Source organism: Myotis lucifugus, unplaced genomic scaffold, assembly GCF_000147115.1.
Source record: "Myotis lucifugus unplaced genomic scaffold, Myoluc2.0 scaffold_9, whole genome shotgun sequence".
Lineage (NCBI taxonomy): Eukaryota > Metazoa > Chordata > Mammalia > Chiroptera > Vespertilionidae > Myotis > Myotis lucifugus.
In genome coordinates, this window is record NW_005871057.1 from 4,375,332 (window position 1) to 4,390,489 (window position 15,158).

General features: G+C 34.8%; 1 protein-coding gene across 1 annotated transcript in view; it reads left to right on the forward strand.

Annotated features, from left to right (window-relative positions):
* The window catches only part of PTPRQ (protein tyrosine phosphatase, receptor type Q), a 202,239-nt gene that overhangs the window by 87,944 nt on the left and 99,137 nt on the right, over window positions 1-15,158 (forward strand). The gene's annotated exons all lie outside the window — the stretch shown is intronic.

Sequence of the window (15,158 nt, forward strand, 5' to 3'; positions counted from 1 at the left end):
GCTCTATTGAGTCTTGAATGGCACTGGTGATCTCTGCGCTGCATGACCAAACAACTCCACCATTATTACAAAGGCATGTCCAATAAATATAAAGCAGTTAAATACAAAACTATAGAAATATGTTAGTCAGTTGTGTAGATTAGAGATCTAATCAAATAGGAATTCAGGGGAAATAGATTTTATTGAAGAATGTAATGAAGTGAAATAAGAATGGGATGTTGCTCTTTGGTAGCTTCAGAATTGCCTTACAGAAGAAACTTAGACTCAGCAACCTAATTGGAAGATAATGACATGTTCTTGAACCTTGAATTTCATAGGCAGTTATGCTTCATGTTTAGATCATCTGATATACATCAATAAAATAGCCACGTGTTCTAAATTTTTTTTTTTGGTCCTTTAACATGCTGTGAGAAATGTCAACTATGCATCTCAAAGAACATTCTTATTTTTATTTGAGCTCTTTTAGAAGGTGGGGTTAGGGAGATCTGAAGATTATGGGTATGCTAATGCACTCAGAGTAAACCACCCTGTGGCACCATCATTATTGATGAAAACAGTGAAATTAATAGAGGAGAGTAAATAGGATCCCAAGATACAGCAAGAGGCAACACTGGAATAAAAGAATGCAATACAAGGGTCAAGCTGAGTTGGAATTCTGACTATAGTAGAGGGCATTGTATTGGAAAGAGTGTAAGAAGGCCTCACTCTGGTCTTAGTTTTATATGTAATTGCAGCAGAAGTTTGAATATAATATCATGGAAAATTGGACATTCTACTAAATTTAGAGTAAGAAATAATATAAGTAACTCAAAAATTAGTGATTCTTTTTTACCATTTTCCTCAAACACTGTAGTAATCTCTTCAGACAGAAAATGCTTTGTTCATTTCATATTTATGGAGCCTTTCAAGTCACAAAAATTAAACTCCATAGTCATTTCAGTGGCCCATAAAATTCTTTACAAATCAGCATTCTCTTTGCTAGTTAAATATACATATTCTTCTTCATCTTTTGAAATTTATCCTCACAGGCCACGTCTTCAAAAAGGATCTGACTTATTTATGAATGAACTTCCTTCTAGCTAGAATTTTCTATCCCTTTTCTTGCTCTACTTTTCTATACATGTGCCATGTGTGTGGATCTGCACTCATTACAGTGCACGCTCATGAGGATAGGACTTCTTCTTTATGTGGTTCACACTTATTTTCAGTATCTATAAGAGTGTTTGGCATACAGTGCTGCTCAATAAATATTTTATGAATCAATCAATGAATATACAGGCCTTGAAGAGTGATCAGTACAATATATATACTTTGGGTACCTTAAGTAGAAACTTTCAGCCACAAAATAATTTTTATACAATTATGTGATAAAATATCTAAGAATGGCATGTCTTATGGGGTACTTTTTTCAACTGAATGTTTTTTTTGAGATAGTTGTAGATTCACATGCAGTTATAAGAAACAATACAGAAAAATCCTGTGTTCTCTTTATCCGGTTTCTTTCAATAGTAATATCTTGCAAAGTTTTAGTACAATATCACAAACAGAATGTTTATACAGATGCAATCAAAACAGAGAACATTCTCATGAGAATAATTCCTCATGTTGCCTTTTTATGGCCACACATAATTCATGCCCACCCTCCTAGCACTTCCCCTTATCTTAACTCCCTGACAACCAGTGATTTGTTCTCCATTTTCCATAATTTTGTCATTTCAAGAATGTTATATAAAAAGTAGTAGTAGGAATGTAAAGTACATCATAAGGAATATAGTCAATAATTTTATAATATCAATGTATTGAGCCAGGTGGGTATGTGAAATATTGGAGGAACACTTTGTACAGTATATGAGTTTCTAACCACTATGCTGTACACCTGATACAAAACAATATTGATTATAAAGTTATTGAAAAATAAAATAAAAATTAAAAATAAAATAATAAAAAGTACTTTAGACACAGTGGTTACTATTGTGAAGAGGATTTGAGAGAAATTAGGATTTTATAGTTTTGTATTGCTGGATGTGTTTTAGAGTAAATTTCTATGGTTTCCCAATAAAAATAATTAGCAATTGGTAGATCTTGGCAGTTACACACAAGGCTGTGAGACAGAGATTCCCTGCCAACCAGATATGTCAATTCTCTCAATTTCAGTTTTCCCACATACTCTCCCTCAAATAGGGATAACAGTACTTACTTTATATGGGTCTCATAGGTTTTCTTTTTTCTCCTCTGTATGGTGTCTGATTTAGTAGCTATCAATTTTTAAAAAATAATTTTTTGTAAATGTTTTTTGCATTGATTGACATGTTCATGTGATTTTCTTCTCTAATCTGTTAACAACATGGATTATAGTGATTGATTTTCTGATATTAAACAAGCCTTTGGTCTCTGGAATCAACCACACTTGATCATTGTGTGCTTGTTTTCATATATTATTGATTTCTATTTGCTAATATTTTGTAAGGGTTTTTACATCTGTATTCATGAGGAATATTGGTCTGTAGTGCTGTGGGTTTATTTTTCACTTTGTCTAGTTTTGATAAATTAAAACTAGCTTCATAATATGATTATCTTCTAATTTCTGGAAGAGATTTGTATGCTTGGTGTTAATTCTTCTTTAAACATTTGATAGAGTTCTCTAGTGACACCATCTGGGCCAGGGCATCTCTATTTTGTGGATTTTTAAAATTATGTTTAAGTGTTCTCAGGAGCCAAAATTGAAGCTGAAATGTGATGTCAAACCAGTTGCAAAAAGTGGTACTTCTAAATAATCCATTTGTTTAAAAGGAAGTCTCAAGAGAAATAAAGAAATATAGTAACCTAAAATGTATTGAATTGATATGAAATGAAAATACAATATATCAAAATGTGTGAAATATAGTTAACATAATGAATAGAGGAAAATCTATAGTACTCAATGCATAAATTGGAAAAGAAGAAACAACTCAGATCAATAATTTGTTTTCCCACTCATCCACTAGAGCAGTGATTCCCAAAGTGGGCGCTACCGCCCCCTGGTGGGCGCTGCAGCGATCCAGGGGGGCGGTGATGGCCACAGGTGCATTTGTTTTAACTTTTTTTGTATTACCTTTCTATTCTGAGTTCAATAAATAGTTTCATAATTTCAAACTTCAATGTTTCTAATTTACACCTTTCTTTACTATATTTTACGAAAAAGGTAGAAACATTAATGCATATATCTTTCTGTTTAATTGCTATTACAATTTAAAAAAAATTAATTTCCAGGGGGCGCTGAGTAATATTTTTTTCTGGAAAGGGGGCGGTAGGCCAAATAAGTTTGGGAACCACTGCACTAGAGTCTAGAAAAAGAAAAGGAAGATAAGTCCAAAACATGCTGAAGGAACAGAATAATAAAAATAAGTACAGAAACAAATTAAATGAAAACAGAAAACAATAGGAAAAATCAGTGAAATAAAGAGCTGGTTCTTGAAATAAATAAAATTGACAAACCTCTAGCAAGCCTGGCAAAAAAAAGAGAGAAGACATAAATTGTCAACATTTAGGAATGAAACCACTACAGACATCAAAAAAATAATAAGGGAATCATGCCAACAACTTACATACATAAATTGTATTCCTTGGATGAAAGGAACTCATATCTCAAAAAACATACCTACCACAGCTTACCTAATATGAAATGGATCATTTGAATAGCCCTGAAACTATTAAGGTCATTAAATTTGTAATGCTTTCCTTTGTTACAACTCTGGTAGGGAAAGGGCGGTCACCTCTTCATTGCTGTCCTATGGAGATAGAAATCCAAGTTCCTCACTCAGCCTCCTGACACCCAGGGGAGGATGCTGGGTGGGCATGGAAAAGAGGCTGCCCCTAGGTCTCCATTAGGAGGCCTCCTGACCCTGGCTTCATTACTGCTCCCCACATGTTCTCCATTGACATGATAGAGGGGTATATTGACATCTGGAAAGGGTAAAAGCCCCGGCTCCCTATGTTTCATTCTCTGCCCTCATCCTATCCAGGATGGTTGGGGTGCTTCATTACTGCCTACAGACGGCAGAACACTACATTCCCCATTTGACCCTTGTTGTCATGGGAGGGGATGAGATCACAGTTTTTCTCTGTGGTACTGGGTAGAGCTGTTACTACCTAAAGGTTTTCTATCTTGTAAGGCTTTCTGTTTTATTTTGATTTTGGTTTTTTGCTAGAGAGAGAGGCCATTATTAGGGCTGTTTTGGCAGCTGAGATGGTTGACATTTCCAGACTGCTGTCTTCTAGGATATATGAATCAAAAAGAAAACCCAGGTCACTCACCACTCTGTTGTTCCTTGGGTCTTGAGTTTCCTCATTGCTCTGACTTCTTCTCACCACCTTTCAGCGTGTTCTTATGTTTGTTTCATATTTAATGCCCAAAGTTGAACGTCAAGGGAGGAATAGGGAGGATGCATCTAGATCAGTGATGGCGAACCTATGACACGCGCGTCAGATGTGACACGCGATCTCATTTTTCTGGTTGATTTTTCTTTATTAAATGGCATTTACATATATAAAATAAATATCAAAAATATAAATCTTTGTTTTACTATGGTTGCAAATATCAAAAAATTTCTATATGTGACACGGCACCAGAGTTAAGTTAGGGTTTTTCAAAATGCTGACACGCCGAGCTCAAAAGGTTCGCCATCACTGATCTAGACCACCAACTTACACCATAAACAAAAAACTAAAAATGGATAAAGGACTTAAACATAAGATGGGAAACCATAAAAATATTAGAGGAATCCACAGGCAGCAAAATCTCAGACATATGCCGAAGCAATATCTTCACCGATACAGCTCCTAGGGCAATGAAAACTAAAGAGAAAATAAACAAATGGGACTACATCAAAATAAAAAGCTTCTGAACAGCAAAAGAAACTATCAACAAAACAACAAGAAAGCCCACTGCAGGGGAGAACATATTTGCCAATGTTATCACTGATAAGGGTTTAATCTCCAACATTTACAGGGAACTCATACAATTTAACAAAAAGAAGATAACCCAATAAAAAAATGGGCAACGGACCTACTAGTAAATAGATACTTTTTGAAAGAGAACATAAGGAAGGACAAGAGACATATGAAAACATGTTCAAAGTCACTAATCATCCAAGAGATTCAAATCAGAACAACAATGCAGTACCATCTCACACCTGTCAGAATGGCTATCAACAAATCAACAAACGACAAGTGCTGGAGAGGATGTGGAGAAAAAGGAACCCTCCTTCACTGCTGGTGGGAATGCAGACTGGTGCAGCCACTGTGGAAAACAGTATGGAGTTTCCTCAAAAAACTAAAACTGGAACTCCCAATTGACCCAGTGATCCCACTTCTAGGAATATATATACCAAGAAACTAGAAACACCAATCAGAAAGGATATATACACCCCTATGTTCATAGCAGCACCATTTGCAATAGCTAAGATTTAGAAACAGCCTAAGTGCCCAGCAGATGAGTGGATTAAAAAACTATGGTACATCTACACAATGGAATACTATGCTGCTGTATAAAAGAAGGAATTCTTACCATTTGCAGCAGCATGGATGGAACTGGAGAGCATTATGCTAAGTGAAATAAGCTAGTCAGAGAAAGAAACATCACATGATCTCACTCATTTGTGGAATATAATGAACTCCATCTTCTTCAAAGCAGAAGTCCATTCATGGGAATATATTTACTCTCTATGTATAGAACCCTCTTTTATCCATATATTCAAGATCAAGTTATTTAATACATAACTGAGGTACTAATGGGAAGAATATTATGAAACATTTATTTCTTGTGCTTTAAAAATTTAGAATTATATAATTTTAGATCTTCATTAGATCTCATGATAATATCATTCAGTCATTCATTTTACATACATGGGAAATGAAGCAAAGAGGTTAAATGTCTGCTAAGTGTATTATAACTAGTTATTAGCACAGCTTTTACTAATAGAGAACTCTTTCTACTATATTACAATGCTTCCCTTACCTTAGAAATGTAACAAGTAATTTGAGTTTATTATAATTAGAGTAGTTTTATTCCATTATTTTATAATATCTAAGTAGAGTCATTATGGAGTGGGGGGAATATGGGTCCATTATACAAATTTCCTCATGAATGTATATGCTTACATTATAATTATGATGTAAGCATATACATGCTTTTACCCAAATATTATTTAAAATTCAAGAAAACTATATTTCTATTATCAAATATGTGCTTAACCTATATTATTAAAAACACTATTAGTTAACATGATAAGATCTGTAAAATACTGAAGCAAAATATATCCTGGGAAAATTTTAAAGGTCCTGGACACATCTCACATTTTTTAGCCTGGATCAGTCCCAAAGGTGTAATGTCTGCTATTATGAAATTGTCTTAGGTATCAAATTCTAAATTATAAATTTAAAATCCTTTTAAATGTAATTCCTTTTGCAAGAAAAATGAATTTGAGTTACTCTGCATAATTCTTCTTGACCCCATTGATGCTCTAATACCTTTCATTAAGTGGACTCTAGGCACCGACTCTTTTCTTCATCCCAGCTCCAGCTAAAGCCAGCTGTTCTTCCAGCAGCATTTTTATGAACTTATTTAGGAACTGGGGCATATCTTATTACACTATTTTCCATTCCTGTCGTATGCAGCTGTAGCTGATACTTTTCATAACAGCCTTTACATATCAACCTCCTCCCCCATTTCACCCCATTTTTTCTTATTCTCTTTTACTTTCCTTTTAAAGTAAATTAAGCATGTGCATGTGCATGCAAAACCCCCTTCCTTCCTTCCCCTTCCTTCCTTCCTTCCTTCCTTCCTTCCTTCCTTCCTTCCTTCCTTCCTTCCTTCCTTCCTTCCTTCTCTCTTTCTCTCTTTCTCTCTTTCCTTCTTTTTTTCTCTCTTTCTGGTAATAATATTACTTGTATGCTTCAAGAATGTGATTATTGTTCCTATGAGATTATAAACTTCAGGGGAAAATGTTTATTAATGGTATAAAAACTCTCAAATGTAGAATAAATGAATTTTAATGATAGCAAAATTGTATTAATAATTCAATTCAGTTTAAAAATCAGTGCAGTATGAATGTAAAAAAAGGCTTTGAATATAAGGGAGTGCACATTATTGTTAACCTCAAAACAGTGAATTTTAAATATTATGTTTCATGGTCTATAAAAACAACTTTGGTGGAGGAACCTATCATAAATATAAAACATGCATAAATAGCAGCCACCATGTTATTAAAAACTTCCAAAATTCAAATAAAAAGTAATATTTATTTATGTATTAATATCATCATTGTAACTTGACCTAGTTATTTACTGCAAACTTGAAAACAATCACTTATTCTGTGCTTACCTGGATACCTTATTATGAATAATTATTACTTTAAAACAAATTGCAATGTTAGAAAGATAATATTATCCTGGATAGAACATAGCAATGAAAATTATATAAATTAAATGATATATTAAAAATCAGTTGCCCAAAAGTATTTTACTAATTAAGTGAGTCTACTTTAAATAGGATTTAAAAAAAACATTGTTTGTAATTTTTTATATACAAAATTTTATTACTATTTGTTATGTACGAGAGGTCTAACATTTTTAAATGATAGACTTGAAATTTTTCATTTAAATTATTGTTATAGAGAAATGGCTAATTATGTAAGACATACTCCCTAAAATCTGGATAGAATGCTATTCTCAGAAGTACTAGCAGGAACTCCACCTGCAGATTAATTATCCAAAGATAGTTTAAAGTAGTTGACATGCTGTAAGGCTTCATTTCTGGTATGGATATATGAGAGGTACATTGTTGTATCATTATTATTTTTTCTATAAGCTAGAAAGTATTATTGTCTAGTATTTTAAATTTATATATAAGTATATTTTTATGGGAAAACTTTTTTCTTTTTTATGTTTTTCTGATTCCTTTTTATGTTTTTTAATTATGGGAAATTATTTTTTATATAGTGAAATGAACAGAACTTAGTGTATGATTCAGTGAATTTTTATAATGCATAAACCTAAGTAACCACCACTCAACAACATGTAGAACATTTCTGTCTCCCACAGAAACTTCCCTTGGCAACCATTGTCTTAATTTTAATCAACATAGATTAGTATCAATTGTTCTTGACTATATGAGTTCTTTTCTTTCTTTTTTTTAAAATGTTTTATTTTATTACATTTATTGGGGTGACATTGGTTAACAGGGTCATATAGTTTTCAAGTGTACATTTTTATGATACATGATCTATATATTGCATGTGTGCCCACCACCTAAGTCAAATAATCTTCTGTCACTGTATATTTGACCCCTTTATTTTTTACTACCTCCACACCCCCTTCCGTTTTATATCCCACATATGAGTGAAATCATATGGTTCTTAACTTTTTCTGAATGACTTATTTAGCTTAGCATAATATTCTCAAGGTCCATCCATGTTATCACAGATGGCAATATTTCATCTTTTCTTATGTCTGAGTAGTATTTTATAGAATATATGTACCACATCTTTTTTATCCAATCCTCTATTGAAGGACAATTTGGTTGTCTCCATGTCTTGGCCACTGTAATAATGCTGCAACGAACATAAGAGTGCATAAGTTTTTGCAAATAAATGTTTTCAAATTTTTCAGGTAGATACCCAGAAGAGGGATAGAGGTAGGTAATATGAAAACTCAATTATTAGTTTTTTTTAGGAAAGCCATACTGTTTTCCACAGCGGTTGTACCAGTTTATATTCCTACCAGCAGTGAAAGAGGGTTCCTTTTTCTTCACAACCTAACACTTTTTATTACATGTCTTGTTAATAATAGCCATTCTAACAGGTGTGAAGTGGTATCTCATTGTAGTTTTGATTTATATTTCCCTAATAGCTAGTGAATTGGAACATATTTCATATATCTGATGGCTGTGTTCAGGTATTTTGCCCATTTATTAATTGGATTGTTTGTCTGGTGTTGAGTTGTATGAGTTCTTTATATATTTTGGATATTAACTGCTTGTTGCAACTGTTTGCAAATATCACCTCCCATTTGGTTGGTTGCCTTTTTGTTTTGTTGGTGGTTTCTTAGGCTGTGCAGAAACTTTTTAGTGTGATATAGTCCCATTCATTCATTTTTGCCTTTGCTTCCCTTGCCTTTGGGCTCAAATTCATACGATGTTCTCTATGACCAAGATCCATAAGTTTATTACCTATGTTTTCTTCCATGTAATTTATTGTTTCAGATCTTACAATTTAGGTCTTAGGTCCATTTTGAATTAATTTTTGTTCTTTTGTGTGTGGCTTTCCAATTCTCCCAGCACCATTTATTTGAGGCTTTTTTCCCTCTCTCTCTTTTTTCCTAACTGCATGTTTTTGTCTTCTGTGGTTTTATTTCTGGGCTCTCAATTCCGATCTATTGTTCCGTGTAGTTATTTTTCTGCTAATACCATGTTCTATTGATTATTGTCACTTTGTATTATAATTTTAAGTCAGGGAGTTTTATACATCCAGCTTCATTCTTTTTTTCTCAGGATTGCTTTGGCTTTTGGGGGTCTTTTGTGATTCCATATAATTCTGATGATTTTTGTTCTATTTCTTTTTAAAAATGACATTGGGATTTTGATGAGGATTGCATGAAATATGTATTTTGCTTTGGGTAATATGGTCAATTTAAATATGTTGATTCTTCCTACCCATGAATAAGAAATATTTTTTTTCGATTTGAATTTTTAAAATTTTATTGTTTAAGGTATTACAAATAGTAGTACATATGTCACTTTTGTTTCCCCACTGACCGCCCCCCACCCCAACCTCCCCTACCCCCTAGCACTTGCCCTCATCCCCTTGCCCCCAGTGTCTTGCATCTGTTGGTTGTGCTTATATGCATGCATACAAGTCCTTTGGTTGATCTCTTACCCCCCGCCCCAACCCTGCCCTACCTTCCTGCTGCAGTTTGACAGTCTGTACGATGCTTCTTTGCCTCTATTTTTGTTCAACAGTTTGTAATGTTCTTTATTATCCATAAATGAGTGAGATCATGTGGTATTTATCTTTCACTGACTGGCTTAGAAATACCTTTTAACTTCATTGTGTCTTTTTCAATCTCTTTTTTTATTTTTTATTTTTATTTTTTTGCTGGATCCTGGCATTTTTTTTAATTGTTCAAAGTATTACAATTAGTAGAACATATGTCTCCTTTTTCCCTTAGTGACCTCACCCCGGCTTCCCTCCTCCTCCCCCCAGTACATGCCCTCAACCCCCTAGTGTCTGTGTCCATTGGTTATGCTTATATGGATGCATACACGTCCTTTGGTTGATCTCTTACCCCACCCCCCAACCCTCCCCTGCCTTCCCGCTGTAGTTTGACAGTCTGTTTGATGCTTCTCTGCCTCTGAATCTATCTTTTTGTTCACCAGGTTAAAATGGTCTTTATTATCCATATATGAGTGAGATCATGTGGTATTTTTCTTTCACTGCCTGGCTTATTTCACTTAGCATAATGCTCTCCAATTCCATCCATGCTGCTGTAAATGGTAAGAATTCCTTCTTTTTTATAGCAGCATAGTATTCCATTGTGTAGATGTACCACAGTTTTCTAATCCACTCATCTGCTGATGGGCATTTAGGCTGTTTCCAAATCTTAGCTATTGTAAATGGTGCTGCTATGAACATAGTGGGTGCCTATATCCTTTCTGATTGGTGTTTCTGTTTTCTTGGGATATATTCCTAGAAGTGGGATCACTGGGTCAAATGGGAGTTCCAGTTTTAGTTTTTTGAGGAAACTCCATACTGTCTTCCATAGTGGCTGCACCAGTCTGCATTCCCACCAGCAGTGCATAAGGGTTCCTTTTTCTCCACATCCTCTCCAGCACTTGTCCTTTGTTTTGTTGATGATAGCCATTCTGACAGGTGTGAGATGGTACCTCATTGTCATTTTGATTTGCATCTCTCAGATGATTAGTGACTTTGAGCATGTTTTCATATGTCTTTTGGCCTTCCATATGTCCTCTTTCAAAAAGTGTATATTTAGGTCCTTTGCCCATTTTTTTTATTGGATTGTTTATCTTCCTTTTGTTAAGTTGTATGAGTTCCCTGTAAATTTTGGAGATTAAATGCTTATCAGAGATAACATTGGCAAATATGTTCTCCCATGCAGTGGGCTTTCTTGTATTGTTGATGATTTCTGTGAAGAAGCTTTTTATTTTTATGTAGTCCCATTTATTTATTTTCTCCTTAGTTTCCATTGTCCTAAGAGCTGTATTGGTAAAGATATTGCTACGACATATGTCTGTTATTTTGCTGCCTATGGAGTCTTGTAGAATTTTTATGGTTTCCCATCTTTTATTTAAGTCCTTCTTAATAATGCTTTGTAGTTTTCAGTATGTAGGTCTTTCACATCCTTTGTTAAGTTTATTCCTAGGTATTAAATTCTTTTGGTTGCAATTTAAAAGGAGTTGATTTTTTCATTTCTATTTATGAAGTTTCATTGTTAGTATATAGGAAAGCAGTAGATTTTTTTGTGTGCATTGATATTGTATCCTGCAACTTTACTGTATTTGTTTATTATTTCCTTTAGTATTTGGTGCAATCTTCAGGGTTTTCTATATACATAATCATGTCATCTGCAAAAAAGTGACACTTTTACTTCTTCTTTCCCAATTTGGATGCCTTCTATTTCTTTCTCTTGCCTGATTGCTTTGGCTAGGAATACCAGATCCATGTTAATTAAGAGTGGGAATGGTTGTCTTGTTCTTGACTTTAAAAGAAAAGCTTTCAGTTTTTCACCATTGAGTATGATATTGGCTGGGGTTTCTCATATGGCCTTCATTATGTTGAGGCAGTTTCCTTCCATACCTATTTCATTGAGTGTTTTCATCATAAATGGATATAGTATCTTATCAAATGCTTTTTCTGCATCTATTGGTAAGATTATATGATTTTTATCCTTTGTTTTGTCAATGGGGTGTATTACATTGCTCCATTTGCATATGTTGAATCATCCTTGTGCCTTTGGTAACAACCCTACTTTATTGTGCTGTATTATTTTTTCAATGTATTAGTGTATTCAATTTGCTAGTATTTGGTTTTTTATTTTTCCATCCATATTCATTAGAGATATTGGTCTGTAGTTTTTTGCCAAGTTTTGGTATCAGAGTTAGGTAATCTTTTTGTTCTATATTTCATTCAATTCTGCTCTAATTATTACTATTTCCTTCTGTTACCTTTGGGTTGCTTTTGTTCTTCTTTTTCTAGTTCTTTAAGGTCTAATGTTCGGTTATTTACTTGGGGCTGCTCTTATTTCTTTAGAGGGGTCTATAATGATATAAACAGCCCTCTTATTAGTCCTTTTGCTGCATCCCAGAAGTTTTGATATGTTGTATTGTCATTCTCATTCGTCTCTACATCTTTTGATCTCACCTTTCATTTTTTCTTTGACCCAGTCATTTTTTTTAGTAGTATGTGTTTAATCTCCACATAATTGTGGGTTTCTTTGCTTCCTTTTTGCAGTTGGTTTCTAATTTCAAAGCATTATGGTTAGAGACTATGCTTGGTATAATTTCAACATTCTTGATTTTGTTGAGGTTAGTTTTGTGACTCAACATATGGTCTATACTTGATAATGTTCCAGGTGCCCTGGAGAAGAATGTATAATCTGGTGTTCTGGAATGAAAGGCTCTGTAAATGTCAACTGTGTCCATTTAGTTGAATGTGTCTTTTAAGGCCTATATCTCTTGGTTGAATTTCCAATTGCATGATCTATCTGTAGCTGTCAATGAAGTTTTTTTTTTAATATATTTTATTGATTTTTTACAGAGAGGAAGGGAGAGAGATAGAGAGTTAGAAACATCGATGAGAGAGAAACATCGACCAGCTGCCTCCTGCACATCTCCCACTGGGGATGTGCCCACAACCCAGGTACATGCCCTTGACCGGAATCGAACCCGGAACCTTTCAGTCCGCAGGCCGACGCTCTATCCACTGAGCCAAGCCGGTTTCGGCTGTCAATGAAGTTTTACGGTCCCCAAATATGATGGTGTTTTTGTCTGTTTCTCCCTTTAGTTTTGTTATTAGTTGCTTTATATATTTTAGTATTCCCTGATTTGGTACATATATATTAAGAAGTGTAGCTTAATTGATTGAGCATCATCCCATGCACCATAAGGTGGCTGGTTCAATTCTCAGTTAGGGCACATGCTCGGATTGCAGGTTTGATCCCTGATAGGGGCTTTTCAGGAGGCAGCTGATGAATGTTGCTCTCTCACATCAGTGTTTGTCTCTCCTTCTCTAAAATCAATAAAAAAATAATGATAAAAAAATAATGATGACTTTTTGATGTATTATCCCCTTTATCATTATAAAATTTCCATTTTGTCTTTTGTTACCTTTTTATCTTGAAATATATTTTTTCAGATATAAATGTGGCTACACCTGCTTTTCTATGGATATTATTTGCTTGGAGAATCATTTTCTACCCTTTTACTTTGAAACTACCTTTGTCTTTGCAGTTTATATGTGTCTCCTGAAGGCAGCACATGGTTGTTTTCTTTTTTTTCTTTATTGATTAAGGTATTACATATGTGTTGTTGTCCCCCACTTGCCCCCTCACCCCCACTGTGTTTTGCTTTTCTTATATAATCTGCTAATCTGCCTTTATTGGTGAATTCAGTCCATTTACATTTAGGGTAATTATTGATGTATGAGGATTTCCTATAGCTATTTTATCTTTTGTTTTCTGGTAGCTCTTTTATGTATGCTCTATTTCTTTAAACATAATTGAGAAGTCATGTTGTTGAGGGTTTGGGTAATTCATTCTTTTATTGTTGTCATTTCCCATCATATGAATACCCCATTATTTGTATGTCTGTTTTCTTTTGATGGTTTCAAAATATGTATTATGAGAGAAACTGCTATAGATATTTTTGTATAACTCTTTTTTTGTGTGGAATTGCTGGGATATAGTCTAGATGCATGTTTAACTGTTCAGGAAACTGACAGGTTTCTAAAGTGTATTCTTTTGAATACATACCCAACAGCAATGTGTGAGAGTCCTAATGACTTCTTAGTTATCAGCAGAATTTTGTGTTATTTTTCATTTTAGACATTCTAATTAGTGTAAAGAATTTCAATCTTATTGTAAGTTTAATTTTCATTTCAGTGATGATTGATGATATGAAATTCTTTAACATGCTTATTGAACATATTTTGACCTATTCCATTTTTACATGCTAGTGTGATACCATAAACTGTACAACTGAATTTATGCAAAGCAATCTTCATAGTCAATGGGGGATATTATGATTGTTCCATGATCTTCAAAATATTTTGCCACTATATTAAATATGTTTTACTGTCAGTTATAAATATATAAAAATAAAAATAATAAAACCAATGAGCAGAGAAACCAAGATGGCGGCATAGGAAAACACGTGAAATTGCTGCCTCGCACAACAACTTCAAAAATACAACTAAAAGACAAAACGGACATAACCCAGAACCACAGGAAGGCTGGCTAAGTGGAAATTCTACAACTAGAAGGAAAGAGAAAAGCACACTGAGATTCAGAGGAGGTGCGGAAGTAAAGTGCAGAGGTACAGAGGCGCACATGGAAAGGGCTGGCAACTGAGGACACGGTTGTCTTTTTAATTGGGAGGGAGTCTCAAGCTCTCGACTGCTCTGAACTCCAGTTCTGGGCGAGTCTCTGGAGACCCAGACTCATATGGGGAGAAACTGGACTGTCAGGCATCGATCAGAACTCGAGGGCGGCTTTCTCTCAGAGGTGCTTGCAGTGATTACCGCGGGACACTGAGACCCAGGGCCTCTTAGGGCAGGGCAGAGGATCAGCCATAGCTGTTTGCTCCGCCCTGATGATCCCCTGAGACCCCGCCCCACCCAAGCTGTTCCCAGAGGCTTTTGCATATGAAAGGCCTGGCCCTTTCCAATCTGAAAATTACCTAACAAACTGCAGCTGGGTCAGAGAGACCCAGAACTTCCAAAAGAAGGCCCAAGGCCTCACAGCAGCTTGCATTGCTTCACAGCTGGGCCTCATCTGGGCACTTCCAAACACCAAACAAAGAATAGGAATCTGCAGATCTCTCCATAGCTCCTGCTGGGTAGCCTCAGGCAGAGGCTAAATTAGCACCTCCTTAGAGATCCAAGAGCCAG